Source organism: Pseudochaenichthys georgianus, chromosome 13 (genome assembly GCF_902827115.2).
Source record: "Pseudochaenichthys georgianus chromosome 13, fPseGeo1.2, whole genome shotgun sequence".
Taxonomy (NCBI): domain Eukaryota; kingdom Metazoa; phylum Chordata; class Actinopteri; order Perciformes; family Channichthyidae; genus Pseudochaenichthys; species Pseudochaenichthys georgianus.
The window spans coordinates 42,565,339-42,590,894 of NC_047515.1; the positions used below are offsets into that span (position 1 = coordinate 42,565,339).

The 25,556-nt window shown below is 42.1% G+C and overlaps 1 pseudogene; it reads right to left on the reverse strand.

Annotated features, from left to right (window-relative positions):
* LOC117457073 (NACHT, LRR and PYD domains-containing protein 1-like) overlaps positions 1-12,987 on the reverse strand; it is a 123,743-nt pseudogene extending 110,756 nt beyond the window's left edge.
* Positions 12,988-25,556: the final 12,569 nt, after the last annotated feature.

Consider the following 25,556-nt stretch of genomic DNA (forward strand, 5'->3'; position numbering starts at 1 on the left):
TCCTCTCTGAGGGCCTAAGATATTCTACAAAATAATATTTAAAAACATTAAAAATATATATATATTTTATATATTTGTTTTCGTTATATTTTTCATTAGTTTTACCAAAATAACTTGATTTAATTGTATTTAAAATAACATTTCCAAACAAATAAATCCTTCGAATCTGCCTGTTCAGTTTCTGTTTGAATGTGAAGGGTTAAATGAAGGAAGCTGGAGCTGATTGGTGGTCCAGCTATGAATTCACAGAGGTTCCGCGATAGTAACTGCACGAGAGAGTAATGTCAAATAACAGTACAATTGACCAATCATATCTTCCCTCTAAATGGGTGGGTTTTATTATCGCGGACTTCATGACAAGTTCTGCCCGCTGTGAAGCTTTCTTGTTTCCATAGCAACAACAAATTCCTGTCAACAGCGTAAACTCGCCTTCAAAATAAAAGCATGTCTATACAAAATAGGAAGCCAAGCCAAATTACACTTAAGACATATATATACAACTGCAACGAACGTAACAAACACAATGAAATATCCTTTTCAATCTCAAAGAACACAAATTGGGTTATGTACAGGTGTTGTTTTGTGTGGTAGAGGGTCGCTTTCATTGATGCGTTTTGCACCCCGGGACGCTGTTCTGATATTCCGCTGAAGTATACGCTGTGACTTAATAACTTTTTTAAAAAAATTTCGAGGGAAGAGGTGGGGGTCAGAGGGCCTAGGTATAAAAGTCACAGCTCGCCACTGTTCAGACTTGATCCGACCATTAAAGTATTATCGTATCGTACCTGGTCCACAGATGTATACTGTACATTGTTCTGAAGTGTGTGAGTGGTATGTTTCCGATGTGTGTGTACAGAAAGTTATTGCCTCTTAACATCTGCAGCTGTGGCAGTGTGTAATCCCTGAGTAGACACTGATAACTTGGCCCATTAGCAGTAGCCTCCAGCAGATTCCTCGGGGAGAACACAGCATGGAGGACCATCCTTCTTGTTCCGCCGCCCTCAACCCCGCTCTTTAGTGTTTACCTACATATTTTACACCGAGGAAAAGGAACAAATTACTCAGCAAGTGCTCTCTGTAGCACGGTGCAAATGTGCTGTTTGTGACTAATGATAGTTTGAGGTTAATTTGTACAGCTCCAAATGTGTCTCCAGTGGAAGGATAATGTGTTTGTATGTGCCGTTTTCTGTGTACATTTCCTGCATTCCCCTGGGCTAAAACAAAAGTGCCGTTCCTATGGAGGTATTAATGAATCACTTAGCCAGCAGTTACAGCTGCTTTAGCCCGTATAAATAGACACTGCAGTCTGTTTTACATTTGAATATGCATCGTTTACACTTCCTTTACCCACCTCACAGTCACATGATAAAGCACACAAGGGCCCGTATCCCCTCACATTAGCCGCAAAGTATTGAGCTTCAAACATCTAATGAGCTTCATGACTCAGCATAATTGTGAACAGTGAGCTTTGGGATAAGTGGATTACATGTAGAGTAAATGACTGTTTAGGAATGCATTATTTCACACAGTTCAGACAAAGTAAAAAATATAGGTTTCCAGATGTTTATAGACTTATCAGAACACATGAAGCTGGTTAGCTTAATTTAGCTTAGCATAACGTTGTGAAACAGGGGGAAATGTCAAAGGTGAATGTAGTGCTGGCAAGCATTATAATTAACTATAGACTTGTAGTTTCTAAGATAAAACTACATCCGGTAGAAGTGAAGTGAAAATATAAAAAAAAATGTGTTCACAGATATATTTACAGCCTTTTAGACACAAATGAAGCTGGTTAGCTTAGTTTAGCTTAGCATAACGATTGGAAACAGAATGTCTCCGTCCAAAGTCACTGTAATGCCGGCAACTCTTAAAATAAACTATAAACTTGTAGTTTCTAAGATAAAATTACTTTTGGGTCGTGCGTATACTAAAATTACTCAGACAGCATTTAAGGAATGACTTGCACTTGAATCTTTCTTTGTTAGTGTCGGATATCTGGAAACTTACAACCAAAGATATTACTCACCTCTTCATCATATAACTACGCCAACCTAACCATTAACCGTTATGTGGTTCTCTATAGTTTAAGAAACAGGATACTGTACTTGTAACTAGCATTAATTGTACACATGTAGTACACCTAAGATGTTCATTTACCTAATAAATCATATCTGCATTCACATAGTCTGCCTATTCCTGTGACATATCTCACTTATTTAAACTCTACAAAAACCTAAACCAAAACAAATGTTGGTGTTGTACAGCGGGTTACAGTATGTGCTACTACTATTTTAATATTATGTATCGTGTTAAGGTAAGCTAACTAGTTGCTAGCTCCAGTTAGCTGTATCATTCAGACATGACGGGGCTATTTATCTTCTCAATGGCAACTAAGCAAATAAGCTTATTTCCCTAAATGTACAAATACCCCCTTTGCGATGGCATGTTTACTTGCTATGTGTTTGTATTTGGTTTTAGTATGGGTTGTGGCATTCAGAATCTAAAGCCCAGCATTAGATCATCACGTCTTTGTGTAAGCGATGTTGCACAGTGTAGATTTCAGGCAATAGATTTATGATGGCAGGTCCCGGCACCCAACGTGACGAAACACTGAGCTCATTATGTAGGCAAGCCTCCAATACATAAGCATAAATCTGCATACGAGTTAAAGGAGATCTTAACCTCCATGACCTCATCATCTATCCAGGAGACGAGATTGAGTCAGAGTCTGAATGACCTTACGTGTGTCTCTGTAATTGTCCCTGTGAGATGCTCATCATTTTATCATCTTGAAAGTACAGTGGGACGGTGTTAAAAGTCCGTAGGCGTGTTATTGCAGGCCACTGACGTAGCGCTACTGTAATAGAAAGTCATGCTGAGTGCATCTGTCGCAAACTGTGAGTAGATTACGGGGTAATGGCGGAGAAATGTCAACGTCTAAGCCACTTATTTCCACAAAGACATCCGAGAAATTATAGTTGATTTTCTCCCGCTGAACGATTCCATCCCAGATTGCTGAAACGAAGCGGAGAGAAAATGAAGTGGTCTCGCGGTTGTCTCAGAAACATTTCCCACAGCTTTGTTGTCTTTCCAGACGTTTTCCATCTAAATGATTTCCCCCATTATAACACACCCCTGGGTTCTGCTGCGGATTCAGAGCGTCTTGTGTCCCCTGCCAAACGCTGAGCATGTTAACGACCACCCCAGATGGCCTGCGTCCCGTCTGCATCACTTCCTCTGAGAGCAGCCTGCGAGCGCTGAGAGAGAGAGAGGAGACGGGAAGAGTGACAGAAAAGTGAGAGAGAGGAGACGGGAAGAGTGACAGAAAAGTGAGAGAGAGGAGACGGGAAGAGTGACAGAAAGGTGAGAGAGAGGAGGGGAAGAGTGACAGAAAAGTGAGAGAGAGGAGACGGGAAGAGTGACAGAAAATTGAGAGAGAGGAGAGGGGAAGGGTGACATAAAAGTGAGAGAGAAGAGTGACAGAAAAGTGAGAGAGAGGAGGGGAAGAGTGACAGAAAAGTGAGAGAGAGGACACGGGAAGGGAGACAGAAAAGTGAGAGAGAGGAGACGGGAAGAGTGACAGAAAAGTGAGAGAGAGGAGACGGGAAGGGAGACAGAAAAGTGAGAGAGAGGAGACGGGAAGAGTGACAGAAAAGTGAGAGAGAAGAGTGACAGAAAAGTGAGAGAGAGGAGACGGGAAGGGTGACAGAAAAGTGAGAGTGGCGCTCGTCAGGAGAGAAGAAGATCTCTGGATAGTTTTCACTTCACAACTCAATATGATTATCCTTTACCTTTAGCTACATAACTCTAGACCAGAGGTGGGAAGTAGTGAAGTACAAATACTTAGTTACTGTACTTAAGTATATTTTTCTACTCCACTACTTATTTTTCTGACGACTTTTTACTTTGACTTCTTACATGTTGAACACAAATACCTGTACTTTCTACTTCTTACACTTTGAACTCAAATACCTGTACTTTCTACTTCTTACATGTTGAACTCAAATACCTGTACTTTCTACTTCTTACATGTTGAACTCAAATACCTGTACTCTCTACTTCTTACATGTTGAACTCAAATACCTGTACTTTCTACTTCTCACATGTTGAACTCAAATACTTGTACTTTCTACTTCTTACATGTTGAACCCAAATACCTGTACTTTCTACTTCTTACATGTTGAACCCAAATACCTGTACTTTCTACTTCTTACATGTTGAACTCAAATACCTGTACTTTCTACTTCTTACATGTTGAACTCAAATACCTGTACTCTCTACTTCTTACATGTTGAACTCAAATACTTGTACTTTCTACTTCTTACATGTTGAACCCAAATACCTGTACTTTCTACTTCTTACATGTTGAACCCAAATACCTGTACTTTCTACTTCTTACATGTTGAACTCAAATACCTGTACTTTCTACTTCTCTCATGTTGAACTCAAATACCTGTACTTTCTACTTCTTACATGTTGAACTCAAATACCTGAACTTTCTACTTCTCTCATTTCCCAAACAGCTGGTTCCTTTAGTCTGAATGTGTGTTGGTGCGTGATCATTATTCTTTAGAGTCGTTGCGTGCCTATTGGTTGGAACACGATCCGTGTATCCATCACTTCCTGGTCTTCTCTAAAGAAGAGGGACCAATGGAAACGTTGTCATGTTGCCGTTGTTCAGCATGGAAACATTCATTAGCTAACAATGACATTATTGTTCTATTAATATAAAGGGAGGTCAGGTACTCTTTAAAGCAGCTGCTAGCTATGGGTACTTTCTACTGAAGTACACTTCAAAGCCTTTACTTTCACTTGAGTACAGAAGTTTAGTCAGTACTTCTACTTTGACCAGAGTATTTTTAAACACGAGTATCTGTACTTCTACTTGAGTAAAGGACGTGGGAAAGGATGTGTGTACTTTTGCCATCTCTGCTCAAGTCCCTTGCACCACTTTTTTTTATTTCCTCTTGCACTGTTTACATTTCTTCAATCTTATGTCTAAAGTCTGTTGCATTGTTGGAGGAGATGGGACTTCAGATTTTCATTGCCAAACCACGCTTTAGCTACTTCCCATATGACACCAACAACGTTTTCTGGGTCAGTGTCAAAAAGTATTCACACACCTGATGCTGAAAGACATGTATGAGCACACACTCGTGTTCCCCAGAACCCCAGACCGTAAAAGTTAACAGAGCAGGACCTGGACTCCCTCTGAACTATCACCACCTCACTTCCACTTTCAGACTTCACATTGGCCATGTGCTCTCAGACCGGAGTCCTTGCCTCCGGGCCTCCCAACCTTTTACCCTGATCTTGAAGCCAGGATGCAGTTATAAGTTATATGTTATTAAGTGTGACAACCTAGAGTCTTGGAGGCCATCTGTGACATATTAATAAGTACAACTTGTCAGTGTGTACGGTTTGCTTCCTGTCTTTTCTTGTGAAAAGTTTTATTTATTTATTAGACAACAAGAAAATTCGTGACGGCCCCGAAATACAAATTCCTAAACGCAATTTGGACGCAACATAACATATTATTTTTTTAAATGCCATTTTACGGTGTAAAATGGCTTAACAGTGCTACCTCGAACACAGCCACTGTATTTGTCTTAAAGGTTCCGTGTCATGGCCATTTCCACTGATCATACTTCCATCGTTGAGGTCGACTAGAATAGATTTATACCGCGCAATGTTCCAAACTCACATTGGTTTCTCACAGCATCTCTGAAAAGTCTGTGTATTCACTCTCTCCACTAAACGGCTCGCTGCAGCTCTTGCCCCCCCCCCTCCCTGTGAGCCCAGTGTGCTCCGATTGGTCGGGAGCAGTCGGGACGTTGTGAATCGCGCTGAGCTCCGTGGAGGTGTGATTTCCTTGTTTAGCGATACACAGCGAAACACAGCCAAACTCACCCTGAGCACACACAAAGTCGCAGCCGAAGTAACAACAATAAGTGTGGCTTGATATCGAGTAAGAAACAGGGTGATAGACGCTGTGAGAATGGGTCTGCGGAGAGAATTTCGCCGCGATCCCAACTGTCTGTTATCAGCCTGCAGCCAGGGAGGAGAGATCAGCAGAGCTGCCTGCACTGAGTGTGTGAGGAAGTCCATGGATTGGTCAATTTGGACCAATCAGCGGGGGCTTAACGTAACGGCTCCACGGATTGGTCCATTTCGTTCCGGGTACGGTTGACATCATGCGTACCCGGAAGAATCAAATGGACAGTGACGTATCTCCAACGAGGCGTTTTGGGGAGGTGCTAGAGTTTTACTCGCTACAGGGTGTACTTTGAGGGTTTCGACTCTGCAGACCGTTTACATGCAGAAAAACCTTCATTACACAAGGGGACGGGTGATAACCGGAAAAGCATGACATGGGACCTTTAATTACATTTGTCCAGATAAATTGTGCATAAAGCTAAACCCTCACTAACTTCCTCAAATGCAGACAGAACAAGGTGAAATATGGAGGACTCCAGAAATACATTAAAGTCCCCAAAAAGTGATGACGACTTTGAAGGGTTGAATCCATATTGGCAGTGTAGAAGTGAATCACCTACATAGCAGGTATTTTCTTTCCTCACTGATATGGAAGATAGGGCAGCTTAACATCATTCCTTACATCTCCAGGTAACAGACCAGACACCTCACACCTCACCTCCACTCTCAGAGCAACACTCTTCAGCCTTCAGGCCCAGAGGGAAGGCGCTAACGTTGGCCATGCACACTCATCCCTGAGTCCTGCCTGTGGGCCTCCAACCTCACTTTTCCCTCTCCTCTCTCAGCCAGGATGCAGTTGGACGTATGTCAAGGTGGAGGAAGGCCAGCCTCCTCCTCCCTGCTCCTCTCTCCTGTCCCAGGAACTTGCTGGATGAAACATTTCCCTCTTCCTCATCCTCCTTTTTCTTCCTCCCTCACCCTATGCTCATATCTCACTCCTCACAAGTCCCTCCATCGCTCACCCAGAAAGTATTTTATATAATTAAACCTTAAACTGTATACATATCTCTCCAAAATAAACGTCCATTTCTCATGAAGTGTCGGCCTCCAGCTGATAAGATGAAAGACTGGCAGTGACTGGCTTCCTCTGGTATGCGCGGTCGAGGAGATAGGAAGCCAGAGACGCTGATGATACAATATCTTGCTAAGATTGTTTTGACTAAGATTTGAGGAGTCACCGGCGATATGACTCATCTTTAGATAAAGAAGCTTCCAGCAGGCCTTCTGCAGGATGAATGCATGACGAGGGGGCGGGGCTTCAGCATCCTGGGGGTTCGTCACTGTCAATCCTCCTTTATCAGGGAACAGTACTCAGATCTTGTACTGGAGTAACAGTAGAAGTACTCAGATCTTGTACTTGAGTAGCAGTAGAAGTACTCAGATCTTGTATTTTAGTAAAAGTAGCAGTACTCAGATCTTGTCCTTGAATAAAAGTAGAAGTACTCAGATCTTGTATTTTAGTAAAAGTAGAAGTACTCAGATATTGTCCTTGAGTAACAGTAGAAGTACTCAGATCTTGTACTTGAGTAAAAGTAGTACTCAGATCTTGTACTTGAGTAACAGTAGAAGTACTCAGATATTGTACTTGAGTAAAAGTAGTACTCAGATCTTGTACTTGAGTAACAGTAGAAGTACTCAGATCTTGTACTTGAGTAAAAGTAGTACTCAGATCTTGTACTTGAGTAACAGTAGAAGTACTCAGATCTTGTACTTGAGTAACAGTAGAAGTACTCAGATCTTGTACTTGAGTAAAAGTAGTACTCAGATCTTGTACTTGAGTAACAGTAGAAGTACTCAGACCTTGTTCTTGAGTTACAGTAGAAGTACTCAGACCTTGTTCTTGAGTAACAGTAGAAGTACTCAGATCTTGTACTTGAGTAAAAGTAGAAGTACTCAGATCTTGTACTTGAGTAAAAGTAGAAGTACTCAGATCTTGTACTTGAGTAAAAGTAGAAGTACTCAGATCTTGTAGTAAAAGTAGAAGTACCAGAGTGTAGGAATACTCTGTTTCAGTAAAAGTCCTGCATTCAAAATGTTCCTCAAGTAAAAGTAGAAAAGTATTCTCATCAGAATATAGTGAAAGACAGTAAAAGTAGTCGTTGTGCAGATTGGTCCATTTCAGAATAATATATATGATATGTTTTATAATGATTGATCATGAAAGTGTTCTCAAAGCTGGTGAAGGTGCAGCTAGTCTGAATGACTTTGTAGACTGCAGGGTAGCTGGTGAAGGTGCAGCTAGTCTGAAGTACTTTGTAGACTGCAGGGTAGCTGGTCAAGGTGCAGCTAGTCTGAATGGCTTTGTAGACTGCAGGGTAGCTGGTGGAGGTGCAGCTAGTCTGAAGTACTTTGTAGACTGCAGGGTAGCTGGTGGATTTACTCCAGGTGGAACTAAAGTCTGATTCAACACTTGGTTAGATTTCACATCATTCATCCAGATCTGTGAAGTAACTAAAGGTATTAAATACATGTGGTGGAGGAAAAGTACACCGTACCATTCAGTAGCAAACGTTTGAAATACTCGAGTAAAGTACCTTTAAAAGTGTACAGTACTTGAGTAAATATACTTTGTACACAACTGCAATTAAACCTTCAGTCTCACAAGACGTCCTGTCTCCAGCTTCCTCTTTGTGGTTGTTTAAGTATCGCTCCGAGATGGAGAATGGATTGGATCATTTTGACATTTGGACGTGTGCTTGTGCTCTCAGAAGGTCAGACGGTGGAGTCATGTTTAGTTTGGATCCTCTGACGGTGATCCGCCTCCTGCTCAATCTCGCATTGTTTGAGTGTAACGTGATGTGAGCCACAAGGTCACTTTGTTAGCACATGTGTTTAGTATTGTTCCGTTTATGCTTTTGAAATGTTTGCATTGCTGTCTGACGTCGCCTCCCTGTCGTCACGTGTCTGTTTGTGTGTTCGAGCCCTCGTGTGTGTGTGTGGTTAGTTGGGGTTGATGAGAACGCGAGTGCTTGGCCGCCGCTGATCTGTTTATACAAGTTTCTGGCGTTGAGTAAAGCGTCCTCCTCCGCTGCAGAAACACACACTTTCATTTTCGCATCACTCACCGGGAGTCTGCGATCAAACCTGAGTTAGAAGCCAGTCGGATCAGCGTGGAGGAATTATGAATTAATGAATCAATCTTTCAAAAGCGCTTATGCTTCACACCGCCTCGGGCCTGACTCAGCGACTGAGTCACTCGTTGTTTGTTTAATTTCACGTAAGCTTTGCTGAAAGGCTGAAGCTGGAAAACAGATTAACATCTGCTGCGTGATAAATTACAGAAACGTATCTCACTAATTAACTAAAGTGGTCAAGTTTCATTTCTCAGGAATCAGGGCGAGGTTTTACAGACTCACTTATACTGACTCAATGTTTTGGTTAGTGTTCAGACAAAAAGACATGTATTACAAATGTATATTTGTACGCTCTTCACATAGTGTCAGTATGACAAATTTGGGTGGGAAATATTTATTTAGATATATGTTGTGGCATCCTTATCAAAAGGTAGATCGCTCCCAACTCCAAGAGATAAAGTCATGTTACCACAATATGTTATATATTAAAGAGACCTCTCCTGCTGGTGTTCAGGTGTATATCAGTATGTAGTGTCTCTACTTTAAAGAGTCCTCTCCTGCTGATGTTCAGGTGTATATCAGTATGTAGTGTCTCTACTTTAAAGAGTCCTCTCCTGCTGATGTTCAGGTGGATATCAGTATGTAGTGTCTCTACTTTAAAGAGTCCTCTCCTGCTGATGTTCAGGTGTGTATCAGTATGTAGTGTCTCTACTTTAAAGAGTCCTCTCCTGCTGATGTTCAGGTGTATATCAGTATGTAGTGTCTCTACTTTAAAGAGTCCTCTCCTGCTGATGTTCAGGTGTATATCAGTATGTAGTGTCTCTACTTTAAAGAGTCCTCTCCTGCTGATGTTCAGGTGTATATCAGTATGTAGTGTCTCTACTTTAAAGAGTCCTCTCCTGCTGATGTTCAGGTGTATATCAGTATGTAGTGTCTCTACTTTAAAGAGTCCTCTCCTGCTGATGTTCAGGTGTATATCAGTATGTAGTGTCTCTACTTTAAAGAGTCCTCTCCTGCTGATGTTCAGGTGTATATCAGTATGTAGTGTCTCTACTTTAAAGAGTGCTCTCCTGCTGATGTTCAGGTGTATATCAGTATGTAGTGTCTCTACTTTAAAGAGTCCTCTCCTGCTGATGTTCAGTTGTATATCGGTATGTAGTGTCTCTACTTTAAAGAGTCCTCTCCTGCTGATGTTCAGGTGTATATCAGTATGTAGTGTCTCTACTTTAAAGAGTCCTCTCCTGCTGATGTTCAGGTGTATATCAGTATGTAGTGTCTCTACTTTAAAGAGTCCTCTCCTGCTGATGTTCAGGTGTATATCAGTATGTAGTGTCTCTACTTTAAAGAGTCCTCTCCTGCTGATGTTCAGGTGTATATCAGTATGTAGTGTCTCTACTTTAAAGAGTCCTCTCCTGCTGATGTTCAGGTGTATATCAGTATGTAGTGTCTCTACTTTAAAGAGTCCTCTCCTGCTGATGTTCAGGTGTATATCAGTATGTAGTGTCTCTACTTTAAAGAGTGCTCTCCTGCTGATGTTCAGGTGTATATCAGTATGTAGTGTCTCTACTTTAAAGAGTCCTCTCCTGCTGATGTTCAGTTGTATATCGGTATGTAGTGTCTCTACTTTAAAGAGTCCTCTCCTGCTGATGTTCAGGTGTATATCAGTATGTAGTGTCTCTACTTTAAAGAGTCCTCTCCTGCTGATGTTCAGGTGTATATCAGTATGTAGTGTCTCTACTTTAAAGAGTCCTCTCCTGCTGATGTTCAGGTGTATATCAGTATGTAGTGTCTCTACTGTCTCCTTGCTTTAATGTTCAAAAAGCTCTTTATTTCTCTCATACTGCCTGTGCTTCTTCTTCTTTCGTATAACGTTAGATGTCCAACTCGGTGTCGTGTAGCCATGCCCGCATCTCTGGTCCTTGGTCGAAGAGGCTGGCTTCCGAGGGTGGTCTATATAAGGGGCAGATGGTGATTATATGGACAGCGGTCTGCTCAGGGTCACCGCACTCGCATGCCGCACTGTCCGCCAAGCCCCACGTCTTCATCGAGGTTTTAAAGCGACCGACCCCAGTTCGTAGACGGTTTAGAGTGGTCCACTGCCGGCGCGGTAGGTCGTCTCCTCCAATGGTGCCATCTCCTGGGTCCCAGATGTAACGGTGGATTCGGGAGGGCCCGGCTGACTCCCACTCCTGCTTCCAAGCTGCTGCCAACCATGCATCTCTGGAGATGTCCTCAGAGGTGGAGTTGAGCATCTCTTGAGCTGCTATGTTGTAGGGGTGGCGGGACTTGAGTCTGTTTGGAGGTGCTGGAGTTATTGTGGTGTGGTGCAGGATGTGCCAGTCATACTTTTGTGCCCTCCTGGCCAGGGCGAGGGTGGCAGCCTCCCGTCGGAGGCCGGCCGGTGCTATTCCCGCGAGGACTGGCAAGAGGGACACAGGGGTAGGCTTCAAGCATCCAGTTATTATTCTGAGGGAGGTATTGATAGCCACGTCGACCTTTTTCGCATGAGGGCTTCTGCTCCAGACTGGGGCGCAGTATTCCGCTACAGAGAAGACCAGGGCTTGGGTGGATATTCGCAGTGCTGCCTGTGCTGCAGCACCTCTTTTCACCCTCTGTCTGAAACCAGAGCCCAGTCTGCTCTGATTGGTTAGCTGGCCGGCTCTGTTGTGATTGGTCAACAACTTCAGGAAGTCCCGCCTCTTATCAAGTACAATGTGTTGGAGGCGCGCTAGCTAATAGAAGCACGAGAGTTACATAGTGATGTCATTATGTTACGGAAGTAAAAAGGAGTCCAATTGAAACCATGAGTAGCTTGTAGGCTGTGAAACAAAGACAAGTGTCACCATGGTTTGCATTCTGCTTATGCATAATACAGTATTAAACTTAAGAACTACAAGACACCATGTTCTTATCACACCAGGAGTGTGTCCTTTCTGTGCGCTACATGTCTAATAAGGATTCTTCCTTCACATCTGTGTTTCCACTGAACTTTTGCTCCCGATTCGAAACCCTCCCTGAGATTTGGCTCCACCCGCCGTGAACACACACATCTTGTTCTGTATCTGGACAGTGTGCTGAAACGCTGCATTACATTCTACCTTGACATTTAAATCAGCATCCAACAACGTCTTATTGAAGTTTTCCTGCCAAATCCCAGAGTTCTGTTTACGCCTCTCCTCACACACACACACACGCCGTGAAAGTGCCAGTGAACACCTCGTCTTGATTGTGTAACTATCCCAACAATCCATTACCGGCTTTCTGTTTGGCTTATGAAGCTGCCTGTCACCCTGTTGCACACGACACGCTTTATTTACGTCTGCACGACCCCAGGTGCACCAATGTGATCTTCCAGCAGCGTATTTTGTTGACGACACGCCGGGTGCATCTTGAGTGGATTAACTTCTGGAATTCCCGCCATGTTTGCCTTTAGGTCTGCGGTCCCAAATAAAATAAACAGTTTCTCCATTCTTTAGCAGTACATGTCTCATTTCTGGCTGGGAGTGAGACGAAGAACACACGTGTATTTTCCGATTAGACAAAGACAGTGGAGGTTTAGTCACTCTCGGTATGCCTGATGTCTCCGAGCCACTCACTGACTCGAGTGTTAACAGAGACTAACGACAAACAGCGATAAGCAGGAGATGTGAGACGTGCTTGATCTGCATGTTGTACCCACACAACGAAGACTGTTTCGACAATGCTCTGTGTCGCTATCTTACTGACATCCTCTCCAGACTTCTTTACAGAGGACAGGACACACATCTATGGAGCTTAGTGGGATCCTTTAACTTTAATTACATGTTGACTTCAAATGCGACCTCTCACCTCACACGTCCTGTCTGTTGTGGTTCTCCGTCCGAAAAGACCTGCGGTTGCACACGTTGCTCTGTAAAGTCGTGTTCATCATCATCATGTCGGTTTGATGAAAACGTATTCATCTGCCACTTTTTCAACTGGTTCACCTGCCTTTAGCGTTACCAACATCTTACGTCCCCTCACAACTATTTCAAAGACCACATGTTCAGGACTGTTTTTGCCACCAATCCGCCATCGCCAATGCCATGTGCCCATAGAAACTTCTAGAGCAATCCAGGTCTCAACTCACACTCTTCAGGCAAAGTCATCAACGTTCTGCCCGGTTGACGTTCGGCAAATTGAAACAGTTTCATGTCGTATAGCGTTAAAACAATCTTATGTCCAGGTTAAAAGCCTTCTGTCCCATGAAAACAACTTCGAGACCAATTATCCGGGACTATTTTCACCGCGCAGTAATTTGTCATGTTAACCGGCCATGGAAACTTCTAGAACCATCCACAACTCAAACTGTCGAGTCAAAGTCATCATCTGGAGTTCTTCGTATGTAAACGGTGAATTGAAACCAGGTGGTCTCTGTTGAAAGCCTTGTATCCGATGAGAACAACTTTGAGACCAAATATCCAGCACTATTTTCAGCACGCAGTAATATGTGATTTCAAATTGATTGATGCCACGTTAAGAGGCCGTGGAAACTTCTAGAGCAATCCAGGTCTCAACTCACACTCTTCAGGAAAAGTCATCAACGATCTGTCCGGTTGACGTTCGTCAAATTAAAACAGTTTCATGTCGTATAGCGTTAAAAAAATCTTATGTCCAGGTTAAAAGCCTTCTATCCCATGAAAACAACTTCAAGACCAATTATCCGGGACTATTTTCACCGCGGAGTAATTTGTCATGTTAACCGGCCATGGAAACTTCTAGAACAGCGATACTCAACCCGCGGCTCCTTTAAGACTAGTTGCGGCTCTTTTAAGTCCCACTTATAATATAAAATAAAAAAAAAAAAAAAAAAAAATTGTCAGCAGAATTCATCAACATTTCATTATCACTCACAAGTCACACATCAGTCATCACACACATCAGTCTATTAAGCCGCCCCCCCCATCCGTCTGAACAACCAATCACAAATTATTTCAGGTTTCACGCTCTAAATTATTTCAGGTTTCGCGCTCTGATTGCAGGTGCGCGAGATAATTGCCCCGTCACACTGGGAAAACTATCTTACAGCACTATGCAAAAATGGCAAAGGAATATAGGAAACGAAAATATAAAGAGGAATATCGAACATTTAAAGAGGACTGGGAACTCGAGTTTTTCTTCGTCTCCACCGGTTCGGGAAAATGCATCTGCCTGCTTTGTGACAACGTCATTTCACAATTTAAAAAGGTCCAATTTGCAGCGCCATCACGACACAAAACACCCGAAGTTCAGTACCGACTTTCCGAAAGGTGGAGAGCTGAGGGCGGAAAAGCTGGCGAGACTCAAACAGAACCGAACTGCTCAAAAAAACGTATTCCACACTAATACGAGTGAAAGAGCGACAGAGGCATCCTACAAAATCACACATGAACTGATGAAAAAGATGAAGCCATATACTGATGGAAAAATGGTGAAGGATTGCATACTGCTGGCTTGTTCAACGTTGTTTCCTGAGAAAAAAGACCTGGAACGAGAGGCAAAAAAAATGCAACTATCGGATTCTACTCTACTCTAGCTAGGAGGGCATGCTGTCTGTTATCTGTTGTTATGGGCAGTGATGATCAGCAATGTGTGTTTTGTGGTTGCAGTGAAAATAATAAATCACAGTTATTGCACTGTACATTATACAAAAATATTTTTTCGTCAATGTGGCTCCTGATTAGGACAAGGTTGAGTACCACTGTTCTAGAACCATCCACAACTCAAACTGTCGAATCAAAGTCATCATCTGGAGTTCTTCGTATGTAAACGGTGAATTGAAACCAGGTGGTCTCTGTTGAAAGCCTTGTATCCGATGAGAACAACCTTGAGACCAAATATCCAGGACTATTTTCAGCATGTAGTAATATGTGATTTCAAATGGATTAATGCCACGTTAAGAGGCCGTGGAAACTTCTAGAACCATCCAGGTTACAACTCACACTCTTCAGGCAAAGTCATCAACGATCTGCCCGGTTGACGTTCGGCAAATTGAAACAGTTTCATGTCGTACAGCGTTAAAACAATCTTATGTCCATGTTAAAAGCCTTCTGTCCCATGAAAACAACTTCGAGACCAATTATCCGGGACTATTTTCACCGCGCAGACCAAACCGGCCGTGGAAACTTCTAGAACAATCCAGGTCTCACTGGACTCAAACTGTCGAGTCAAAGTCATCATCTGGAGTTCTTCGTATGTAAACGGTGAATTGAAACCAGGTGGTCTCTGTTGAAAGCCTTGTATCCGATGAGAACAATTTTGAGACCAAATATCCAGGACTATTTTCAGCACGCAGTAATATGTGATTTCAAATTGATTAATGCCACGTTAAGAGGCCGTGGAAACTTCTAGAACCATCCAGGTCTCAACTCACACGGTTAGGTGCAATTGACCTAATGCATAGGTTGTTGAAGTGGCGAATGAAGCCGAGTTGAAATCATAACAACTTGTGAAATTCAGTTGAAATTGCTCACACCGTTATATTAACTTGAAGTTACTATAATTTATCGATAAAATACTTTTTGACCGTGTTGTTTTTAGAGTCAAATATTTACGCGTTTGGTTAATTAAACCTCTCTCCTATGCATTACATATTTCAAATGATCATGGAGACGACGAGAGAAGAGCACAGAGGGGATTCAGACGGTAGTCCTGCTGAGTCGGCTGCAGCGTGGTGATGATGTAATGTGAAAGCAGAACCATCATAATGCTACTCAAATACATCACGTAGGCTTTTTAGGATTGTTTCTGACTACGATTTAAAATATTTCCCGTAACTCCCGAGTGCTCTGATTCCAGAAGTCAATAGATAAATTAAAAAAGGTTGATTGTTATGATTTCCAAAATGTTTTTATCTCATTCAATATTCTGCTTCAAATCCATATTTGCTGTCATTTATAATTGCATGTTTTTATTTGTATTGCACCCCAAAAATGGTTGGAGTTCCCACTCAAGTCAGGCACATAATATCAAGTTATTGGAAGGCGTGTGGTGCAGTGGATTGTGGTTCAAACAGGTTCAAACCCCACTGCAGTCAGCTTGTCGTTGTGTCCCTGAGAGTTATCCACAGTATTGAGTATGTAAGTCGCTTTGGATAAAAGCGTCTAACAAGTGACGTGAAAGGCAAGTTTATTTATATAGCACCTTTCAACACAAGGCAGATCAAGGTGCTTTACAAAAATGAAAGACATTCAGACAAAGACATTTAAAAACAGTAAAAGATAATAAAAGAAACATTAAAAGAAAAAATACATGAATACAAAGTTACAGTGCAGTTTAAGATATGAATAGTTCAATTAAAAGCAGCGACAAAAAGAAAAGTCTTCTTGCTGGATTTGAAAGTAGTCAGAGTTGCAGCGGACCTGCAGGTTCCTGGGAGTTTGTTCCAGATGCTTGGAGCATAATAACTGAACGCTGCTTCTCCAGGTTTAGTTCTGACTCTGGGGACAGAAAGCTGACCAGTCCCTGCAGACCTGAGAGATCTGGATGGTTCATAGTTTAGCAGGAGGTCAGAAATGTATTTTGGGCCTAAACCATTCAGTGCTTTATAAACCAGCAGCAGTATTTAGAAATCTATTCTTTGACACACAGGAAGCCAGTGTGAAGACTTCAGAGCAGGAGTGATGTGATCCACTTTCTTAGTGTCAGTGAGGACTCGAGCAGCGGCGTTCTGAATCAGCTGCAGCTCCCTAATAGATTTTGTAGTGAGACCTGTGAAGACACCAAGTTTTTCCAAATCCTGCTTCTGATGTAATGATATATATATATATATATATATATATATATATATATATATACTAAAGAAAGTTGATTACATTAGAAAATAAAGTCATTTAATCCAATAAATTGAATTACAGAAGTTGCATATTTTATTTTTTAAAAGTGATCCTGTCCTCAATGTGACATCAGACATTTAAAACGGCATTCAAAAACCTCAACGGGATTGTTAAAGGTAACAAACAAAGACGTGTGTTGCAGCCCTATTGTCTATTGAAACGTTTAAAAGTCACACATTGCAAAAGAAAAGGACAGAAATTCTGAAGTGAAATTTATTGGACACATTTTCTTCACATTTCTCTAATTGTCTTCGTAGATTAAACAAAAAACCACGTAGTTGAAAAGCTACTCATGTCATAATTATGATTGTCATATACTCTTGCACATATTACTGCGTGCTGAAAATAGTGCTGAAAATAGTGCTTCCCGATTTGTTCCTTGTTTACTTTTCCTTTGTCTTATTATTAGGACCGGGACTTTAACGCGTTAATTAAGATTAATTCATTACACAAAAATTAACGCGTTAAAAAAAATTAACGCATTTTAATCGCACTTATTTTTGCACAGCGGAACGTTTCTCACTGGATGAGTTTCAGGCGTACCGATTATACTGGAGCACCAACTAACGTTCATGACTTCAGCATGGGACTTCAAACAACAACAAACCACGGTGAACAATAGTCAAACATGAACGAACAAGCTGATGAGACCGCTTTGGTCGGCCCCGTGGATGGGACATTTTGTTTTAAAGAACGGACGGATGGAAGCGTCGATAAGAGCGCGGCTGTGTGCAAATTATGCAAAAAAGAATTAGCATATCACCGCAGCTCATCAAGCCTAAAGTATCACCTCAATGCAAAGCATGTAGCAGCTAGCATGTAGCAGCTAGCGTGGACGTTAGCCCGACTCCGAGTGCAAGGAACCACACCCTGACCCAACCCACACTCAACCAGATGACTGGTTTCAGGGCCAGGATAAGTCAGTCCACGTCTGAGAGAAGAACCAGCTCCCTGCTCACTGGACTGCACTCGACTGTAGACCACTTGGAGCAACATCCATGTGGAAACTGCTTCTCACTGTTCTCAGGTCAAATGTGTATATTTGATTAAAAATGCGATTAATTTCGATTAATTAATTACAAAGCCTCTAATTAATTAGATTAATTTTTGTAATCGAGTCCCGGCTCTACTTATTATAATACCTCGCCTAAATTGATACTACCATATTTCAGTCATCAGCTTTTGTTCAGGTTTTGTTCTTTCTGCCGCCCTGGTCTTCTGCTCGGGTCGAACCTCCTGCTGAACGCATTAGCGGGTAAGGGTTGGTGTTACGACAAATAAAAAGTGACGGCAGATGTGATCAGAGGCCTTTAAGTGACAGTGACACAGCCACCTGAAGAGACCTCTGACCCCAGGCAGACGAAGGCACCCAGCCTCGCTCTGAGAAGCGGAAATAAACCGAACTTATTAAAACGAGTCGGTCCGTAACGATTCCCCTCCGACCTTTTTTTGAAACTCACATTCCCTGCTCACACACACCTGTTTGTAATTGGCTCTTGTTAGGGGAGTAATGCGTTGCACCTGCAGCCAATGAGGAGCAACAAAGTTGTAAAAGTCAGCGTATGAGGGACGGGGCTTGTAAAAGTCGATTAGACATGAAAGAGGGGTGGGAGTGATGCCGGCCCTTCGGGGGGGGGGGGGGCAGCACAGCTTGGGTCTATTGTAGCGGTGGAAAAGAGACGCGAGATGGGACGATAAGTGTTTTGTCAGATGGATAAAAGGTGAAAACATGATACTCTGTATACTGCAATATATATATCAGAAACCTGGTGTGTATTCCTCTCTGTTTCTGCAAGTTACTGTCAAATACTGGGGAATATTGTGTCAGTCAGTGTGTGTGTGTGTGTGTGTGTGTGTGTGTGTGTGTGTGTGTGTGTGTGTGTGTGTGTGTGTGTGTGTGTGTGTGTGTGTGTGTGTGTGTGTGTGTGTGTGTGTGTGTGTGTGTGTGTGTGTGTGTGTTGCCTGTGAGTATATACTTTTTCGTCATACTTCAATGGACCTTCACCCATAGAAAACACACACACACACACACACACACACACACACACACACACACACACACACCCCCCATCTCCTCTCTGCAACAATCTGACCATGCAGAGTTCTGGCTCCTTCCTTCCCCCCCCTCTATTCTTCTCTTCTTTCCTCCCTCTCTCATTCCTCCCCCCTTCTTCCCTGTCCTCCCTCCCAGGACAGGTTCAGGGCGAGGGCACCGAGCGAGGGAGAGGAAGAGGAGGATGGAGAGGAAGAGGAGGAAGAGGAAGTGGAGGAATGGAAGGAGGTGCAGCAGCAGCTGGCCGCTAATTACGTTGCCAGTAATTTAAAGAGTTACAGAAACACGAAACGCGTATTCTCTAAAGTCGTGTTGGCGTCTCTCGTTGAGCCTGAAAGTATCCCTGACCTCGGCAAAGACTCAGAGCCTTCAGCCATGTTGCACAATCCTTATCAGACATGATGACTAATTGATCAAATGCTGCTGAGAGACTGGTGAACAATAATATTTTAGCGCTAACGGACGTTACGACCTCTACTCGTTCCGCAGGGGAACACAATGAGAAGCAAGTTTACCCAACTGTTGCCAACACAAGGAATGAATGGTATTTCAAAATGCGTGGAGACAAGTCAGGGAGAAAAATGAACTGATTGTTCAGAAATGGAAGCAATAAAGTTTCAGGGTCTTTCAGGCCAACATAATTCATAAAAACGCTATAAAAAAAAATTGTGTTTTTCTTTTTTCTAATTATATCCATATTATCTTGTTTTATTTTAATACCTCTCATTTATTTTGTTTAAAATGTTCACTCGTTTATTTATGTCTAATTTTTGTATATTATTATTATTTTTACCTGGTTAAATAAAGGATATATATATATATTCTTATATGTTTTCTTTCTTTGTTTTGGCTTTGTCGACAATACAGCTGAATGCAAATGGGAAACGTGTGTACAATGAAACTGAAACTGAAATAAAAACGTAGGTAATAAAAAAAAAAAATTGGAATAACTCTCATTTATTACATTAGATCACATGAAAAGGGGGAAACAGCCATTTAGCATTTCCAAATTAATGTGAAACCTTTTAAGTTTTGTGTTTTGGGCCAAGTTATTAAAAGTTTGGATGTAACAGTGGAAACACCTCATTGGTCGAGAAGCCTGGAACTCCCAATGATTGGTGAATGAGATGCAGGTGAGGCTGACCAGCAGACCTGAAACACGCAGAGAGAGATCTCGTCCAGAAAGAGACCAGACGGATATCAGTGGATTCAACACTTAATATTTAAATGAGTACATTTCATTTTTGTGAATGTGTTTTCAAGAATTACTTATTACCAGAGGCATGGGCGGCGCCAGGATTGTGTTGCTGCAGTAGCTCAGCAGTTGCTATATGACAGCACGGCGTTGCTAGTTAATTTTCAAAATAAACAAACAATACCAGTGGGCCAAGCACGAGCCTGTTCATATTGTAGCGTTCAAAGCTATTCAAGATCACTCAAGCCTTCAATGTCGAAAACGTTCTCTTTATTTACAGAACCAATCAATAGTGTAACACTCATGACTTTCACGTAACACACACCGGAAAACGCACACACACACACACACACCTGGAAGGGGCGGTCCCTCCCTAACTCCCACCAACAACATTGCCTAAATAACGCACTTTTCCTCCTCTACTGGCCTCATTCTGTGACTCTCCTCCTCCTCTTCCTCCTCCTCCTCCTCTTCCTCCTCCTCCTCCTCCTCCTCCTCCTCCTCCTCCTCCTCCTCCTCCTCCTCCTCCTCATTCTCAGTTCTCTTCTCCTCATTCACAATTCCCCGTGTTAGATCTCACTGTCAGCACGCCTCGAACAATGCGCCATGTCGTAAAATACAACACATTCTTGATTCATTTAAAATGACCATTTGTAACTGAGAGGAGCGACTGCTCATTTCTGCCGAGATGCTCAAAGGGTGAGACACTGTGTCTGAGAATCACTGACTAGCAGAAGTTGTATATTCTGGAGTGGAGCTCTGCAGAGAGCAGGGTGGAGGAAATGAGGGCAGTGGATCTTCACGGTGCGGAGAGGAGCAGCGCTAGTTCCACTGCAGCTCGTGGTAGCAGCTAGCTGGTCCTGCTGCTGCGGGTGCAGCGGGTCAGTTGGCGGGGGCACCTGTTCTTCGTGGTCCCAATCCTCCCGGTTTTCATAGTGAACATCGGGATCCTTGTGGATAGCAGGGTTGTCCGGCTGGACCGGCTCCGTTGGAGATCGCGGTCGTTTACGCTGACTTGTGACTGTGAGAAATGTTTCCATTTTCGATCTACTGAGAATTAGCCAAGTAACAGTTCACGCAGTAAATTACAACGACCCGCCCCTGATAGATCCCGCGAAAATGTATCATATTTATACACACTCTTGCAGGCTGCGAGAATGTGTATAAATATGATACATTTTCATATCAAAACAATGGGGTTGCTAAGCCGTTGCTAGGCCAATTGTTGGAGTTGCTATAGCAACTCCTAGATACCCCCTGGCGCCGCCCCTGACCAGAGGTGGGAGAAGTACTCAGATATTGTGCTTGAGTAAAAGTAGAAGTACTCAGATATTGTACGTACTTGAGTAAAAGTAGAAGTACTCAGATATTGTACTTGAGTAAAAGTAGAAGTACTCAGATCTTGTACTTGAGTAAAAGTAGAAGTACTCAGATCTTGTACTTGAGTAAAAGTAGAAGTACCAGAGTGTAGGAATACTCTGTCACAGTAAAAGTCCTGCATTCAAAATGTTCCTCAAGTAAAAGTAGAAAAGTATTCTCATCAAAATATGGTGAAAGTAGCGACAGTAAAAGTAGTCGTTGTGCAGATTGGTCCATTTCAGAATAATATATATGATGTGTTTTATAATGATTGATCATGAAAGTGTTCTCAAAGCTGGTGAAGGTGCAGCTAGTCTGAAGTACTTTGTAGACTGCAGGGTAGCTGGTGAAGGTGCAGCTAGTCTGAAGTACTTTGTAGACTGCAGGGTAGCTGGTGGAGGTGCAGCTAGTCTGAAGTACTTTGGAGACTGCAGGGTAGCTGGTGGATTTACTCCAGGTGGAACTAAAGTCTGATTCAACACTTGGTTAGATTTCACATCATTCATCCAGATCTGTAAAGTAACTAAAGATATTAAATACATGTAGTGGAGTAAAAGTACACCATGTACCTCTTAACTGTAGTGGAGTAGAAGTTCAAAGAAGAAAACAATTTGAAATACTCAAGTAAAGTACAAGTACCTTTAAGTTATACTTGAGTAATATAATTCCCACCTCTGCTTATTAGCATAAAACCTGCCAGAATACAGTCGGATAGAAATGTTCACATTCATAAAAAGACATAAACCGACGCCAGTATTTCCTTTTGAAATATTGCCTTTCTTGTTGTTTTTGTGAACCTGTGTCTGTGCTTGAAAAAATAAGATGTAAAAAGTTGGATAGAGACCAAATGGTCAGAGACTAAGCAGAAGGGTTGGACTTGGGAAGCCATTATGTTGCTAACGGTGACCAGATGCAGAGATAGAGGCCAGAGCGCAGAGGCACTGTATTTAACTCTGGGATTTACCTTTTTATCACATTCTGGCGAAATTATCGGCTAATAGAATACAGCTTTGAACAGAATGTTTGGAGCGTGTTTGATGTGACTGGCCATGTGCCTGAACGGCCTCCAAAGTGGACCCAAATTTACAAAATAAATCGTCTGCTTCTTGTGTGTTGACGAATGAAATGGAATCGTTTTAGCAGGCCGAAGACGTGTCTCATTGATACAGAAACACAGCGTTAAGTTGAAGGCCTTTACACAACTTGGGATTTTTTAAATGTGGTTTAAGCTGGCTGGCATTCTTTATACTTTACGCAGGACCATATCTCTGGAACCCATTGGTCGATTTGGGTGATTTACACCTTTTTCTTAACCATCACATCCAATAGAATCGATGGGCGTACACATTACCATTGCGGACATAATAGAGAAGCAAACGAAACATATCTGAAAGTACAAGCCTGGACGGCAAAACTTTATACTCAGTATATTGCCATAAATATGATGATGGATTATCAGTGAAAATTTCTCCGTGACACAAAGACATTGGATTAACCTTGAGCGGCGTTTTTATTCCGTTGAACACAACTTTTGATCACAAATCAAAAAAGGCAAGACGTAATTATTGTAATATCTTTGAAACCGGGTGTTGTTTACTTTCTCTTTTCTGGCTGATAGCTCCAGGAATTCGGGGTCCTACAGTGATGACATTACAAGTGTGGAATCTGTGGAGTCTCATCTTTAAATCGTATATCTTGTTTGTGCAGTTAAGATAGTAATAAGGGCATTTCTACCGTGAGTTCTGTCTAAAAAAGCGTTAGCATTAGTTAGCATTTTTTCGCTCAATGCTAATTCAAAGGCTCGGTATTACTCTTTTAGCTAACAATTGTCCTTATTGTCAGTTAGCGGAGTTTCTTACCGTTAAAAGGGTATGAAACATTAATAGTTTCATAAATGTTAAGAAGCCCTGAGACATAGTCTCGTAAACAAACAGTGGGAGGGTTCCACTGGGGGGACCCTCGGGCTTAAGAGGTTAAAAAGACGGGGTCAAAGACTGATACATAATATATCAGAAACCTGATGTTTATTCCCCTCTTTTTCTGCAAGTGAATGACAAATACTGGGGAACTTTGCACGTGCACGTGTGTGTCTCAAGTTCTGAAGAAATGACAGTTTGATTGTGATCAGTTCAATACATATAAAATAAAAAACTTTTTCCATCATACTTCAACACGCATACACATATTTCATTTTTTTATACGTTTAATTGTTGGTTTTTCCCTTCGTTTTGCTTTCTTTGTGTGTTGCATTGTTTGTTAACCTCTGATCCTTTTTGTGTATTTATATTCTTTTAAACACACACACACACACACACGCACACACACACACGCACACACACACACACACACACACACACACACACACACACATACCATGTATACATCACTTCAGGGGACATTAGATTGACTTACATGCATTTCCTGGAGACTTATCCTAACCTTAACCATAACCAACACATGCCTAACCCTAACCAAGTCTTCACCCTAAAATTAATGACCCCCTTATGGGGACCTCCAATTTGTCCCCATAAGGGAGGCGAGTCCCCACACGTGACTATGTAAACAGATGTAGGTCCCCACAAGTATAGTAATGCTAGTCCACACACACACACACACACACACACACACACACTCACACGCACACAAACACCAGTGTTGGGCAAGTTACTTCGAAAATGTAATATATTACATATTACTTATTACTCTCTTTTGAAAGTAATAAGTTACATTACAAAATTACTGTCTCTGAAATGTAATGAGTTACACTACTTTAGTTACTTTTCTAGTTACTTTCACCAAAATAACCGCAAAAGAATGGCTGGGTATTTTAAATGCTGAAATGTAGTTTAGTGCAGCTCATTATACATCCAGTGAAGGGCGATGAGGAATAGCATAACAACTGTGTAGGCCCTTAAGGCTACTAACACCTTGTATTACACGGCTTAGTTGAATACTCCATTCTGATTGTAACTTCTTAACATGTGACACGTTGTTAATACAGCAGTACAGACCACTGTCAAGGACTCTAATGAAGGTTGCTAAGGAGGATCAAGAAAGAGAAAGAAAAGAGGTTAAAAGACGGAGCGCTGGAAGTCGGATAAATCACCAGAAGAAGAAATAATAACAGGACACGGAATGGGTTCTGTAGTGTGTTTAGTATATGGCCGTGTACAGGCCCGGCTCCAGAACAAAATGACTCAGGGTGCCTCTGAGATTACAGGGGCGCAGCAGTAGTAGGTTTACATGAGCAATAGTGGCCGGCAACAGCAATGAGAAATAGCATTGATGGTCCCAATGAACAGATTATGGCATTTGTTATGTTTTGAAACCAAGCAAGTGAGAACATTTCAAGTGAGTTAAAAGTGAAATATATATCCTGAAATATCTCATACAGTCCAAAGTGGACTGTGGCAAAGAAAAGCACAACAGCTTCAAAACTGTACTGATAAAACAAATGATACATATTGTAAATCAAGGCAAATATTATTTGAACCAGCTCATGGTTTGAAATGGCAAACATTGAAAAGCAAAAGTATTATTAAAACCATGTAGCCTACTAATCATCACCTTGGTCCCATCATATACTCTGGGAAGAGAGTATTTACTGTGCTTGAGAACTGGTATCACATCATCATGTGAGGTTGACTTTGTGACCTGGAGATCATTTCAGCTGCAACATCAGCTCGTTGATAAGCTTGGGATATGAGATCTTTTTGTAGCCATTCGTGGTGAAGGCATCTGTGCTATTGTATGCATTATTTTTGACCCAACATTTCTACAGGCAGGGCAGAATATGGCACTATTTTCACATATTCTAGCCCTTGTCTATTTGTATACCACGAGCTGCAAAATGACCACCTAACCCCACTGTACAGGCGGGTACTTGTTTAGATCTACCTGGGCAGGCTCTGTTTTGCCGTGGTATCCTGGCTGGCACCCGCGGGCCGCAGAGGGGCGGCGGTGTTTTGGGCGATGAAGACTGCTGCTCCGGGGGCGAGTCAGGCGGGAGTACGCTAGTGTCACAACGGAGGGTAACGTGATGTCCC